A 14940-nucleotide genomic window follows, 5' to 3' on the forward strand; every position below is an offset into this window, starting at 1 on the left:
AGAAACAGTCCTGGATGTTCTCGCGCGATCAGCGATAACCAGCGGGGGAGCAGGTCGTAGGTAAGTATCAGACACAGCAATATCGCTATAATGTCACAAGTTATAGTGATATTGCTAGCGATATCGCTTAGTGTGACAGTGCCTTAACACATGGCTAGGTCAATAAGATTTTTAATGTTAACAGGTTGCTGAAACTTAATAGTTGGTGGAAATTGTGCTGAATTAATCATGAATAATCGCCCAGTGCATTAGAAAAAGGGTGAAACCTGTAACACATCAATTTTGCTGCAGAAACATCTGCAGCAAATCTGCTGTAGAAAGTGTATTTTCTGTCCATGTTTACTACAAACAGCGTGTAGTTTAGAACTAGTGGACCTCAGGTCTGTGTAGAAATATTATTTTTATTCAATCTCCCATGACTGCACCACGAGAGAGGGGATCTGCCCTTCAGGGACAGGAAACCTACAGATACAAAAGGGGTGGGACCTCTCCCACACATCAGTTGGCTTCCTGTCCCTGACTGGGACCCACCCGGTTCCTACAGATACCTGGAAGGAGTCGCAGATCCAAGGCTCGGCCAGTCGATTCAGTTAGTGGGGGTCCCCTGCCTCGGCCGGTACAGGGTTCCTGGAAGCGCCACGGTGGTTTCGGGGAGGATTCCACGAAAGTGAGCGTGCAGGTGGATCGGTGTCCAGAGGATTACTGACTCCAGAGGGCCATTGTAAGTATAACTCTGGTTGGATCTCTGCGGTTCCTGGTGTGCGCTGCCCGACATGCTGCTGGGTTTCCGGGTCTGGTGGCGTGTCAGGTGATGCATCCAAGGGTGTGTTGGGGGGCTTTGCTGGTGATGCGTCCTGGGTGTTCCTCTGATGCGATGAGGCGTCCTCAGCTGAGGTCGCCATGGCGACGCGTCAAGGCAGGGCCTGAGGGTGCGTCCCGGATGACGGCCGGCTTTTCGGAATGGTGTGGGGGTGGCATGGCTCTGGGCGTGTCAGGTCCAGGGGAGGAAGAGGTGACCCTGGCCAGGACCTGCTGACCTGGATCGTGGTGGGGGGGGGGTATAGACTATCTGCCTTCTACCCACCCTGGTCACAAATTACCAATAATGACTGTGTGTAGAGTCTAATATCATCATGACAGATAAGAATTCTATTCCACAGGATAAATTCAGGGTAACCCCTTTCCTGTCTACTCCCTCAGAGCATCCTACCCTAGAGTCGGAGGTCCGTGAATTATGTCATAAGGAGGTCCTGATGGATGTTCCGGGGTCGGAGAGGGGTAGAGGATTCTAATCTCCCCTACTTTTTGGTTCTGAAACCGGATGGTTCCTTCAGGATTATCATTAATCTTGGAATCGGTTGGTTTGGCAATAAAACTGATTTTTGAAAACTGTTTTATGACGGTGTTAGATCTGAAAGGTGCATACTACCATGTGCTCATTCACATAGATCATCAGTGGTTCCTCAGTATGGCAGTATCTAATGGGGGGGCTCAGTCTGTCATTTGCAGTTTAGGACTCTCCCCTTTGGCCTTGCGGTTGCCCCTCGTGTGTTTTTCCAAGGTAGTTGCTGAAATTATGGCCCACCTGCGTGAGTCCGACATCCTCATCATTCCCTACCTGGACGATTTTCTTATTGTAGGCAGGTCAGCAGACCAATGTCTAGTTCAGGTAGAGAGGACAGTGTCCACTGTAGACCGCCTGGAGTGGTTATTGAACATCAAAAAATCCTGGTTACAATCCTTGAGAGTGCAGCAGTTTTGGGCCTCGTTTTGGATTCTGAAAAACAGGAGTGTCGTCTACCGTCTGACAGGCTGTTTTGCTTTTATCACCAGGTTTTGAAGGCATCCAACAATCCTACCATGTGCCTTAGGCAGACTATGTCCCTGTTGGGTTCCCTATCTTCATGCATCCTGGCGGTCCGGTGGGCTCAATGCCATACCAGGACCCTACAAAGAGATATCTTAACTAACGACAGGGCCCTTGGGGGTCTGGCTTTATCGTGGACTTTGGTAAAATCCCCTATATGGTGGCTAGACCCCAGGGTACCCTGGCCAGAGGGGTTCCATAGGAGAATCGCATAACCCGAGTAGTCACGACGGACGCAAGCACATATGGATGAAGTCATGATCCAGGACCTATGGGATCTCCAAGATATAAAGAGTTCGTCTAACCTGAAGGAGCTAACACTGGTAGACCTGGCAGTTAAGACTACTTATATATCTGCAGCATCATCATATACGGATCCTCTCCGACAATCAGGTGGCAGTGGCCTACATCAAATAAGTAACAGAGTGCCTGTTTTAGATAGCATTTTCTATCTTTAACAGATCTACACATAAAAGGAATGGGCAATGCCAGGGCAGACTTTTTGAGCTACAACCTTCTAAGGCAGGGAGAATGGTCGCTGAAAGGTGCCATCTTCAACCAGATTGTGTGGATATGTGATCGGCCGGACGTGGACCCGTATTTCTATGCAGCCGCACGCTCCGGTCTGAGTGCCAGCGGCAATGCCAGGTTTTTATGCGAGAGACTCTCGGGCGAGTCTCTCAAGTGAGTATGAGCCCTTATAGTGATTGCCCCCTTTTGGCCCAGAAGGGCTTGGTTCTCATGGCTAAGGACCATGTCAGTTTCCGACCCATGGGTGCTGCGGGTACCCTCTCCCAGGGTCCAGTCTGCCATCCGCAAGTGGTGGGACTCCACCTGACGGCGCGGCATTTGAAAGGGCGTTACTGAGGGATAGAGGATTCTCCCCCAATTTGGTAGCTACCCTTCTTAAAAGTAGGAAGGTAATTACAAATAAGATCTATGCTAGAACCTGGAGGAAATTTCTAGCGACCATAGAATTTATAGCCGGGGAGGGGGTGCCAATAGGCGATATCTTGGAGTTCCTTCAGAAGCATTTGGACATTGGGTCTTTCCACCAGTACCCTTAAGGTGCAGCTGTGAGCCCTGGGGGCCTTATTTAGCTGCAACATCGCTAATAACTACTGGGTTGCCAGGTTTATTAATGCAGCAGGCAGGGCTACACCCATACATAGAGAAAGGCGCAACTTGGTACTCACAGCCACAACGGAAGCCCCTTTTGAGCCCATTACATCTGCCTCTGCGAAAGTACTCCATCAAGGTAGCCTTTTTTAATCAGATTTTTATTAACTGCCACAACATATGTAAGATAAGGTAGCCTCCTTAGTCGCGTTATCAGCGTGGAGGGTGAGTGATATCCAGGCTCTTTCTAGACTCCCTCCGTATACACAGTTCCTGGATGACTGGTGCTTAGGCCGGATCCAGCTTACGTGCCCTTGGTAGCCTCCAGATTCCACAGGGTGCAAGAGATAGTTCTTCCTTCTTTCCTTCCCACTCCTACTAACCAGAAAGAAAGGAAGGTCCACACTTTAGATGTCTGCTAGACTCTAGAGTACCTGTCTGCCACTAATTCTTGGAAGAAGGATAATGCCTTGTTTGTTTCCTTTCAAGGTGCCAGGAGAGGTCTTAAAAGTGTCAAGGAGCACATTAGCTAGGTGGATTAGGGAGGCTATTTCTCTAGCGTATACATAGTGTCAGGCCGGCATCGGAGAGGCTGAGAGCAAATTCCACTCGATCCATGGTAGCCTCATGGGCAGAGAGGTCGGAAATCTCCCATCGACCAGATATGTAAGGCAACTAGGTCTACTCCTTCCACCTTTTATAATCAATATAGGTTGGATATGGGTTCATTTTCAGATCTCACCTTCAATATAAGTGTGGTGCAGGCTGTAGTCCCTTCCTAAAGCAGTTATTACCGTTCTGTAATTCTCTCGTGATGCTGTCATGGAAGACCAAAAAGTCTGTTACTTACCGGTAACAGTATTTTTCAGAGCCCATGACAGCACCCTTAGGTTCCCTCCCTTCACGCGTGGGTGGGCACTTCTTCCTCTTATGTCTTTACATGTGTGCAATAGTTCGTTATTAGCTTATTGTACATAATTTTGCCATTAACCATGGTGGTCCTCTCAAGCTCTATAATCCAGCTGTTGCGTGGGAGAGATGCCACCCTTTTGCATCTGTAGGTTTCCTGTCCCTGAAGGGCAGATCTCCTCTCTAATGGGCTCCAAAAAATACCATTACCAGTAAGTTACTAATACTTTTTTTTTTTTTTTTTTTTATAGCATGCCATTGTCTCATATGATGTTTGGAACAAGCTAATGAAAATAACTAGGAAGCAGTTCCTGCACCCATCTGCTATGTGAAAGAGTACATGAATATTGCTGCTGTGGTTGGCTCCATCTGTTGGAGTCACTCAGATTTAATAAAAACAGCAACATTTTTAGCACGGCTATAAAGTGGATATAAATATAGGTGAGGGAATCTATCAACTTTCATGCATGATGTGAATGGAGCTTTCACATATATAACAAGATGCTGGACATAGTTCCTCAAATGTCAGAAAAAAGGACAAATAACATTTATTGAACTATAAGACGCACCTAGGTTCTAGAGGAGGAAATTGGGGGAAACAAACTGAAGCAAAAAATGTGGTCATTTTTGTACATAATATCCCCTAGCCTGGTATGCACGGCCCCCTCATCATCTGGAATACGCATCGCATCGGAACTGTTCCTCGCAGAGAGCAGTGAGTATTCATAGCGCAAAGTGTCAGCCACCGGTGGTCACTTATGCAGATACTTGAGAAATGAATATTCATTTCTCTTAAGTATCGCACACGTGAGCACCGGTAGCAGCAGGAAGGCTCCAGCTGACACTGCGCACTACTGAAGAGCAAGGAATACTCACTGCTCTCTGCGATGAACAGTCTCCGAGTATTCCGGACACTGTGCTCTGCTTGTGGGCAGCACATGACATCCCTGCCATGAGCTGCTTACAAGCATTAAGCAGCTGCTGGCAACGGCGCAGGACGCTGCGAGGGAGCGGAGGAAGGTAAGTATAATTGTTTTGTTTTTTTTTTAATCATGTCTGATGGGGCCAATCATACCAGGATGCCAAAAAAAAAATAATATTCATTGCCCTCCATGGGCAGGGAATTTTCATTTCTCTTTAGCAGCAGGTACAGGAGTTAGCCGCAGCTGCTGCCTCTGTAACCCGCTGCTCTGCCCAAACCACTCACCCACCACAGCCAGAGCTGTTACATCCGGACTATAAGGTTGTGTTTTTTGCGTTTTCCCCGCGGATTTACCAAAAAATCTTCTCAAAATCGCTTAAAAGAACCTTCCCATTCATTTCAATGCATTTTGCACTTTTTGTGCATATTGATGCGGTTTTTTTCCGCAAAAAAACGCTTCATGGTAAAAACGCAGCATGCTCATTAATTTCGCAGAAAATTCCGCATTTCTAGCTGTTTTCTATGTGTCTGGGGACGCACGGCAAAAACGCGTAGAAATTTTCTGCATACGTGTGCACATAGCCTAAGACTATGTGCACACAGTGTGGATTCTGCTGCGGATTCGCAGCAGTTTCTGCTGCGTTGTACAGTACCATTGTTTTCAATGGTAAAACAAAAACCGCTGTGCACACGGTGCGGATTTGCTGCATGTTACAATCCACAGCATGTCAATTCTTTGTGCGGAATCTGCTGCGGTTTCACACCTTCTCCATTGTAGAGGTGTGAAACCGCAGGACTTTTGACCTGCGGATTTACCTGCGTTTTTTTTTTTTTTTTACAAATCCGCAGCTCTCAAAAGTACGTGTGCACATAGCCTCAGACGCACCCCACCCACTTTCCTCCACATTTTGGGAGTAAAAAAAAGTGTGTCTTATAGGCCGAAAAATACGGTAATGGACCCTCACCTGAGCCAAGCCGTTAGCAAAGCTGTGTCTGGTATAAATTTGCTATTCTCCCCAAATGTACCTAACGATGCACCAGCGATCCCGACTAGCGATATGACACGGTCAGGATCGCTAGGTGGTCGCTAGTGAGCTGCCACACAGGCAGATCTCACCAGCGACATCGCTGGGGATGGGGGTCGCTACTTACCTGTCAGACGCAGCGATCCTGCGTCCTCCCGCCCGGCTCCACGCGTCGCTCGTCGGCGCCACAGGAAGCTGACGACGAGAAATGATCCAGGAGCTTCTCACGCGATCAGCGATAACCAGAGGGGGAGCGGGTCGGAGGTAAGTATCACATGCAGCAATATCGCTATAACGTCACAAAATCGGTGACTTTACAGCGATATTGCAGTGTGTAACGGGGGCTTAAGGCGAGTGCACGTGACCAATCTGAAGTTTACGGCCAGCTTTTATAGGTCATGGTCCTGAGATTGTTTGTAATATGAAGTATTAAAACTGCTCCTCTTCCACCACTTTGCCAGTGTCTTTTGCTAGACCTGGTTTGACACTCCTGATTAATATGGGCCTGCCATTTGTGTAACATGATGTTTACGAGGGAAATAGCAAAAGGTGAGAAATTATACATTATAACGTAACTAATGACAGATAAAAAATCAAAAAGTACCACCTCAAAAATAGGGGTAATGGGAAACCAAGTCAGGGAAAATAGTGCTCCTGTGTTTCTGACTAAGGGTCCATTTGCCCTAGCATGTATAAAATATGAGCTGACCTTTCCTGCAGTAAGAGAAATAAGAAAACCATCAATTAATGCAGAGGACAGTTATCATGGGGCGGAAACAATATTGAACTACAGATGTTCCCATACAAAATGGGCCACCCAATCATGAAGAAAATTTTATACATGCTAAGGACAGATCGTTAGTCAGAAACACATGGGTACTTTTCTCCCTGACTTGGTTTCCCGTTCCCCCTATTTTAGTGGTACTTTTTGAGTTATTTATCCAATTATAGGTTACATTTTAATGTATAATTTCTTACTATTTCCCTCATTATTTGGTGAGACTAGTGGGGCATGCCACACTGTGTGGGCAGTATTCCCAATATTTGATGTTTTCTAAAGTGATATTTACACAATTATTACAGTGTGAACAATCCTGAGCATTTCTAATCATATTGCAGGGTGTAGATGCTCAAAATAATGTCTGTCTCCCATACTGGTGAAAATGGATATGCACCTAAGTGATCACTACAGTTTGATTGTAAAGGACTGTCACCAATACAGTATTTATGAAGAAGCTGACATTTATATCAATATGTTGTCCATCAGGCTGCAGACCAGCTAACAAATTAAAGTGGGTACAGCAAGGCAGAGCGCTGATTAACATATGCCAGTATATAATACACTGTCGTAGCTTATTCTGATATGTGTTAATCATCGGTCTACCGGACACATGACTACACGTTGAACACTCTCATGGCTTGTTGATAACTGCCTGTATTTGCACAGTTTCTTTGACAGGTCCAGGGGTGTGACCAGTATGACTAATGGATCTAGAGGTGAGGGGTCGGTTTGGGCAGGCAGAGCACAGTTGGAATGACTGTATTGGCCAAGGCTGTCCATGTTCCCTGATCTTGGGCTGAATGGAAGGAGACATTATCAGGGGTATGGCTGTTACTAGAAGTCAGGAGCTGGCCACAATGTCTCAAAAGGAAGGGGTAGCACCAAGGAGCAGCTCCAGCATCACAGTGACTATAGCAGATACTGTCAGGATTAAAATCAGCACAATAGAGAGCAGCTTAATCATTCATGAAGGTTTGTCCATGAGAAGACACCATCTCCCATGAGCACCCCTTTAATGATGTAAAAAGCATGCAGGCAGCTATACTGATGTAGGTGGTAGAAGATAAAAATTCTGCTGGCAGTGGTGTAGACTGTGCCACTGTGAATTCTACATTTAGATTAGTTTGATAGATCTGCCATGCACAAATTTGGCATATTAACACATTCATCAGGTATCTGCCTTTTGGCACAGCTTTGCGCTCATCCACTCAGGTGGCACTTGTCAGAAGCACACAGGAGAATGAGGGAGAAGTCTGGAGCACTGAGAAGAGGCGGGGTGCTGCTGGGAAATGTAAAAAAAAGACTGACCATTCAGCTATGTGAAGCTGAATGCACAAAGGGGCAAATTGAGATGCAAAAAAAAAAAAAAGACAAAGGGTAAAGAAAGATATTTTATGTTGGGATTAATAATCTGTTTTATTAGTAAGATATGCATTTACTGAGCTAAAAAACCGGATTACTTACCGGTAATACTCTTTTGTAGAGTCCACGACAGCACCCACTGAGAGAGGGGATCCGCCCCAGGAACAGGAAACCTACAGAGAGATAAATGGGGCGGTCCCCCTCGCTCCCTCAGTTTGTATTACCGAGAACAACGGAGGAACCGCCATACATGTTTTAGTCATTTTGCTTGGGCGATTCATTTATCTTACCCCTATGCAGTTTTAAGCTTACTAAGTTTAATCACATATCTAACTTAAATCATAATCTCCACCACCAAGGAGACCCATGTGTGAAAAAATTCTTACGGGAGGGAAGTGAGCGGGTGCTGTCGTGGACTCTACAAAAGAGTATTACCGGTAAGTAATCCGGTTTTTCCTCTTCGCCACGACAGCACCCACTGAGAGATTTTCAGAGATAATCACTTGGGCGGGCACACCGTGTTAAGGACTGATCTACCAAAAGTTAGATCCTCGGTAGAGGACAAATCTAGTCTATAGTGACTATAAAAGGTAGATGGAGAAGACCAGGTTGCAGCCTTACATATTTGTTCAATTGGGACGTTCGCCCTCTCGGCCCAGGAGGATGATATGGCTCTAGTAGAGTGCGCCTTAATCCCCAGTGGAGGGTCTCCTCCTTTTGTCAGATACGCCATTGTGATCGCATCTCTAATCCATCTGGATATCGTGCCTGATGTAACTGCAGACCCCTTCCTGCTGCCCTGGAATGAGACAAAAAGAGACCTACTCTGCCTCCAGGGACTGGTCCTATCAAGGTAGGCTAGCACAGCTCTCTTCACATCTAAGGTGTGATATTTCTCCTCGTCCTGTGTTGACGGGTTCTCATAGAATGAAGGTAGGCATATCTCTTGAGACCTATGAAATTTAGTTGCCCGTTTGGGCAGATAGGACGGGTCCGTCTTTAAAATGAGACTGTCTCGTGTTGTTGACAGGAACGGTGGGTCTACTGACAGAGCATGAAGATCACTCACTCTCCTGGCCGATACTAAGGCCACCAGCATAGCCGTTTTCAATGAGAGGCACTTTACTGATGCTGAGCTTATGGGCTCGAATGGTGCCTGAGTGAAGGCATCCAAAACTAAAGTAAGGTTCCACGCTGGAAGTCGAGGCACATGCACCGGTTCTGCTCGTTGACAGGCCGAGATAAACCGAGTCACCCATCTATTTGCTGCCACGTTATAGTTAAACAGGGCTCCTAGGGCTGACACGTGGACCTTAAGAGTGCTTACTGAGAGTCTAAGTTCTCGGCCTCTTTGTAGAAACTCTAGAATGGCCGTAATGGGTACTTCACCAGCTAGTTTTGTTGGGTGAAAGGCCAGGAACTTCCTCCACACCTTAGCATAAATTTTTGTCGTGGACTCCTTCCTGCTTTGTAGCAGGGTATTGATTAGGTTCCTTGAGAAACCCTTCTGCCTCAGTAGCTCCCTTTCAAATTCCAGGCCGCTAGGTGCAGGGCTTTGGCCTGTGGATGGTAGCAGGGTCCCTGCGAGAGAAGATTCTGGTGCAGCGGCAGGATCCACGGGTCGGTTACCGACATGGCTCTCAGCCATGAAAACCACGGTCTTTTTGGCCAAAACGGGGCTATCAAGATGACCCTCGCCCTCTCCTGTCTTATTTTCCTGACTACTGTTGGTAGTAGCACCATCGGAGGAAAGGCATAGGCTAGTTGGAATGCCCAGGGTGTTTGGAGGGCATCTAGAATATCTGGGTTGTCCGACCTGTAGAGAGAAGCGAACCTTTTTACGCGCCTGTTGGCTCTGGTTGCGAAAAGGTCTATCTCCGGTCTGCCCCATTCTGACGCTATCATTTCGAAGACGTCTCTGCTGAGGACCCACTCTCCCTGGTATAGGGCCTGGCGACTGAGATAGTCTGCTCGGGAGTTGTCCACTCCTCTTATATGGAGCGCTGACAAGGAGAGAAGATGGACCTCGGCCATCTCCAGAATCTTTCCCGCGATAGACATCAGTGGCATTGACCGCGTGCCTCCTTGCCGGTTTATATAGGCCACTGCGGTGGTATTGTCTGTCTGGATCCTTACGTGGGCGCCTCTTAACTGCGGGAGGAAGCGAGATATCGCATAAAAAATCGCTGTTAGCTCCTTTACATTAGAGGAGGCCTCTATTTCATTCTCCCGCCACCAGCCTTGTACCATGTGCTCCTCTAGGTGGGCTCCCCAACCTGAGGGGCTGGCATCTGTGGTGAGTATCTTGGAGGGAGTCACCCACCACTGTACTCCCTTCGATAGGTTGGAAGGAATTAACCACCATTTTAGGGATTCAACCACCTCGGGCGATAGGGATATCTTCCCTTCCAGCCGCCCCTGCAGTCTATCTATCTCCTGCAGAACAGCCCACTGTAGTCCTCTAGAGTGGAACTGAGCCCATTGCACCGCTGGAATGCATGATATTAGTGACCCCAGCAAGGACATGCCCTGTCTCAATGATATTACGGGTCTTCCTGTAGCATTCTGTACTTTGTCAATCATGGCCATTACTTTGGCGTTTGGCAGAAAGCACTCCTCAGTTACGGAGTCTACCTGCAGGCCCAAAAACCTTTGACAGGTCACTGGCTCCAGTCTGGATTTCTCCCAGTTAATTAGCCAACCCAGTGTTTGTAGGGATGAGATAATTCTAGCTATTCTTGCTTCACACTGTGAAACAGAATTCCCCACTATGAGCAGGTCGTCTAAATAAGGGACAACTAGGGTGTCATTCAGCCTTACATATGACATTACTTCCAGCATTAATTTGGTAAATACCCGAGGAGCCATGGATAGCCCGAATGGCATTGCCGCAAACTGGAAATGCTGAATCCGACCTCTGAACCAGACTGCTACCCGCAGGAACCTTTGGTGCCCTTGATATATGGGGAGATGGTAGTAGGCGTCCTTTAGGTCCAAGACCGCCATATAACACCTGGGAAACAAAAGCTTTATTGCAGACTTAATCGACTCCATTTTAAACGACCTCAGTCTTAGGAAGGTATTAAGTTTTTTTAAATTTATTATAGTCCTGTAAGAGCCATCTGGTTTTGGGACTAAGAATAGAGGAGAATAAAAGCCCATCCCTGTTTCGTCGTCTGGGACCTCCACTAGAACCTGTTTAGATAGCAGTACCGCAATCTCCATCTCCAGTGCTTCCTGCTGAGAACGGGACTTCATAGAAGTCAATAAGAAGGAGTTCGGTGGATACCGAACGAATTCTAATTTTAGGCCTGATGATACAATACTTAGGGCCCACGGGTTTGATGTCACCTTCATCCATTGGCGGCTGAATCTTAATAGCCTGCCACCTACCGGTATATCGGTTTTATCGGGATCTGTCTCCTCTGAAGGGACGTTTCCCGAATAGGTTGCCTCTTTGCTTGGGGTCCTTATTTCCCCAGCGATCCTGGGGTCTAAAGTCTTTCTTTTTTCCGAACGGCGGCTTCCTGTAGGCCCTCCTGTTGAACGGAACATACGGGTTAGGGAACCCCTTTTTCCTCTCCCCCGCTTTTGTCAAAATTTCATCCAGTTCTGTACCAAACAGGTACTTACCCTGGCAGGGTATAGCACACAATCTAGTTTTTGTTTGTGTGTCTCCTTTCCACCCCTTCAACCATAAGGCCCGCCTGCCTGCATTGGTCAGTCCCGCGGCTCTAGCCGACAACCGGAGAGAATCCGCAGAGGAGTCGGAGAGGAAGGCCGCTGCTCCTTTAATGAGGGGCATAGAGGAAAGAAGCCTACTCCTAGCTACTCCATTTTTAATATTGTCCTCCAAGTCGTTCAGCCACACCAACATAGATCTTGCCGTACATGTGGCTGCTATTGCGGGCTTAAAGGCTGCCGTACAAGCTTCCCAAGATCTTTTGAGGAATGTATCGGTCTTACAATCCGAAGAATCAGCCAAAGTTCCCGAATCCTCCACCGGCAAGGAGAATCTACGGGAGGTAGAGGCCACTGCCGCATCCACCTTGGGGGCTCTCGACCAGGCCGTTAACTCCTCATCGTCAAAGGGATACTTACGCTTTGACGTTAAGGGGAGGAAGGTCCTTTGACCTTGTTTCTCCCATTCCCTCTTAACTAGGTCTTTTACGGCTGGGACCACTGGGAATGCTCGGATCTTTTTACGAGAAATACCCGCAAACATAATGTCCTGAGGGGTCTTGGGGTCCTTACTCTCCGGCAACCCCATGGTATTTCGGACAGACTTCACAAGATTACTGACACTGTCCGTGGGGAAACACGTCTGATCCTCGTCCTCTGAGGAAAGGTATTCCTGGGACTTATCGGAATCTAGTTCTCCGGTATCTGACGGCGACCTGGACGCCAGCGAGACTCCTCCTTTAGGTGAACGTATTTCTCTCATGGAGGAGTGACCCCCTAGACTACTGGAACCGCCTAAGGCCCGTAGTTCCTCTCTTATCATTGCCCGGATATCCTCCTTCTTTCGTGAGGATTCCTCCTGCAAGGCCTCCTCAACACATGATTGGCATAATCTCTTTGGGTGGCCATCCGGGAGGGGCTGCGAACATAAGGCACACTCTCTGTTTCGCCTTCTCTGTTCTTTTAGCCTAAAAGGGGTATGGACCAGAAAGAGAAGGCTATCAATTATCTAACCTGACCAAAAAACACTCACCCGTGAATTTCGTCAGCAACTACCGGCTGCGGTGTCCGGGACCCAGGCTGAGGCGAGGCATGGGACGACTTCTTTTCCTTACGTTTCTTCTCTAACGGCTCGTCTTGCCTGGAAGGCCCAATGGAATCCTTCCTAGAGCTGCCGCTTCTTCTGGTGCTATTGGTTTTCCTCGTAGCACTGCTCTCTCTACTGCCAAGTGGGGATACCACTAGCTGACCTAATGGGAGCGAAGCTGAGTCATCTGACGACATGACTGCGCACTAGCGCTGTGTCTGTGGCTTCCTTTTAAAGCCTTTTGCTCCTCTTTTTTTTTTTTTTTTTCTCTCTCCCTACTGCGCATGCGCGGGCGTTGTCCCGCGGTCTCTGCCTTCAGCCTAATCCCGGAAGTTCTCCTCCACTTCCGGGTTGCCTCTCCTGGAGCGCTGGGTCACCGCAAATGATGCGGCCGGCGACACCGCGCGTCTGCGCCCCCCTCCACGCACTGGGACCTTCTCCTGCCGCAGGTATGACTCCCAGCAGCGCCGCTCAGCACACAGCGCACCTTCTGCCACTCTGGGGGGGTCCCGGCCTCAGTACGCCCGATGGCGTTTGTAATGCGTCCAACCCCGGGGGGGGGAGGGGGGGTATAGCCATCACCCCAGTGAGCTTTGGCACCACTTTCGCCTCCAGCCTCACCTGCATTACGCCAGCTCTGGGGGGGGGAATGCACCTCTCCGCCCGACGCTGCCTCCGGTCCTGGGGCCCCTGCTGCTCATATTATGCAGGCAGGCGGCTACCAGACCAGGTATCCTCTTCTGCGGGTTCCTTCCTAGGAACAGGAAACCAAACTGAGGGAGCGAGGGGGACCGCCCCATTTATCTCTCTGTAGGTTTCCTGTTCCTGGGGCGGATCCCCTCTCTCAGTGGGTGCTGTCGTGGCGAAGAGGAAAAAAGTAAAACTAAATGATTTGCTTGTCCAGAGCATGTAGAGTTCGGGGCTGGCCCTTCCCTCTCTGCAACTTGTTCTCAGCAGATCTGCAAGAGTGATAGAAGTTCATGGTCTTTGGGCAGTAATTTACAGCATTATGCTGGTAAGAACCCATGAAGTATGCAGACATCTTGTTGAGCTGTTTTGACATGTATGCAAGACACAGACAGCCTTTTGTAAAGAGCCGAGCTTCTTCACCATTCAAGTCTACACTGTGGATCATCAGCTCCTCCTCACTATGCTCCGTTCCATTGGCCTCAAGGACACCGTTCTCTCCTGGTTCTCCTCCTATCTCTCCGACCGCTCCTTTACTGTTTCTTTTGCCGGTTCCTCCTCCTCTCACCTTCCTCTTACTGTTGGGGTTCCTCAAGGATTGGTTCTAGGCCCCCTCCTCTTCTCCTTGTACACTGCCCCTATTGGTCAAACAATCAGTAGATTTGGTTTCCAGTACCATCTCTATGCTGATGACACCCAATTATACGCTTCTTCTCCTGACATCACGCCAGCCTTTCTAGAAAACACTGGCGATTGTCTAAACGCTGTGTCTAATATCATGTCCTCACTATATCTGAAACTGAACCTGTCAAAGACTGAACTCCTGGTGTTTCCTCCCGCTACTAATGTACCTATACCCGACATTGCCATTTCCGTCTGTGGTTCCACTATTACTCCCCAGCAACATGCCCGCTGTCTTGGGGTCATACTTGATTCCGAGCTTTCCTTTGCCCCCCACATTCGATCACTGGCTCGCTCTTGTCATCTGCACCTCAAAAACATTTCTAGAATTCGACCTTTTCTTACTTTTGACTCTGCAAAAACTCTTACTGTTTCTCTTATTCATTCTCGTCTCGACTATTGTAACTCTCTTCTAATCGGTCTCCCTCTTACAAAACTCTCCCCTCTCCAATCTGTCTTGAATGCTGCAGCCAGGATCATATTCCTCACCAATCGTTACACCGATGCCTCTACCTTGTGCCAGTCATTACACTGGCTACCCATCCACTCCAGAATTCAGTATAAACTTATTACCCTCACCCACAAAGCCCTCCATGGCTCAGCACCACCCTACATCTCCTCCCTTGTTTCAGTATACCACCCTACCCGCGCCCTCCGTTCTGCTGATGACCTGAGGTTAGTATCCTCAATAGTCAGAACCTCCCACTCCCGTCTCCAAGACTTTACACGTGCCGCGCCAATTCTTTGGAATGCACTTCCCAGGTCAATACGATTAGTCCCCAGTCCCCACAATTTTAAGCGTGTCCTGAAAACGCATTT

Source organism: Dendrobates tinctorius, unplaced genomic scaffold (assembly GCF_039654945.1).
Source record: "Dendrobates tinctorius isolate UK_male_01 unplaced genomic scaffold, ASM3965494v1 ptg000257l, whole genome shotgun sequence".
In the NCBI taxonomy this organism is placed as follows: Eukaryota; Metazoa; Chordata; class Amphibia; order Anura; family Dendrobatidae; genus Dendrobates; species Dendrobates tinctorius.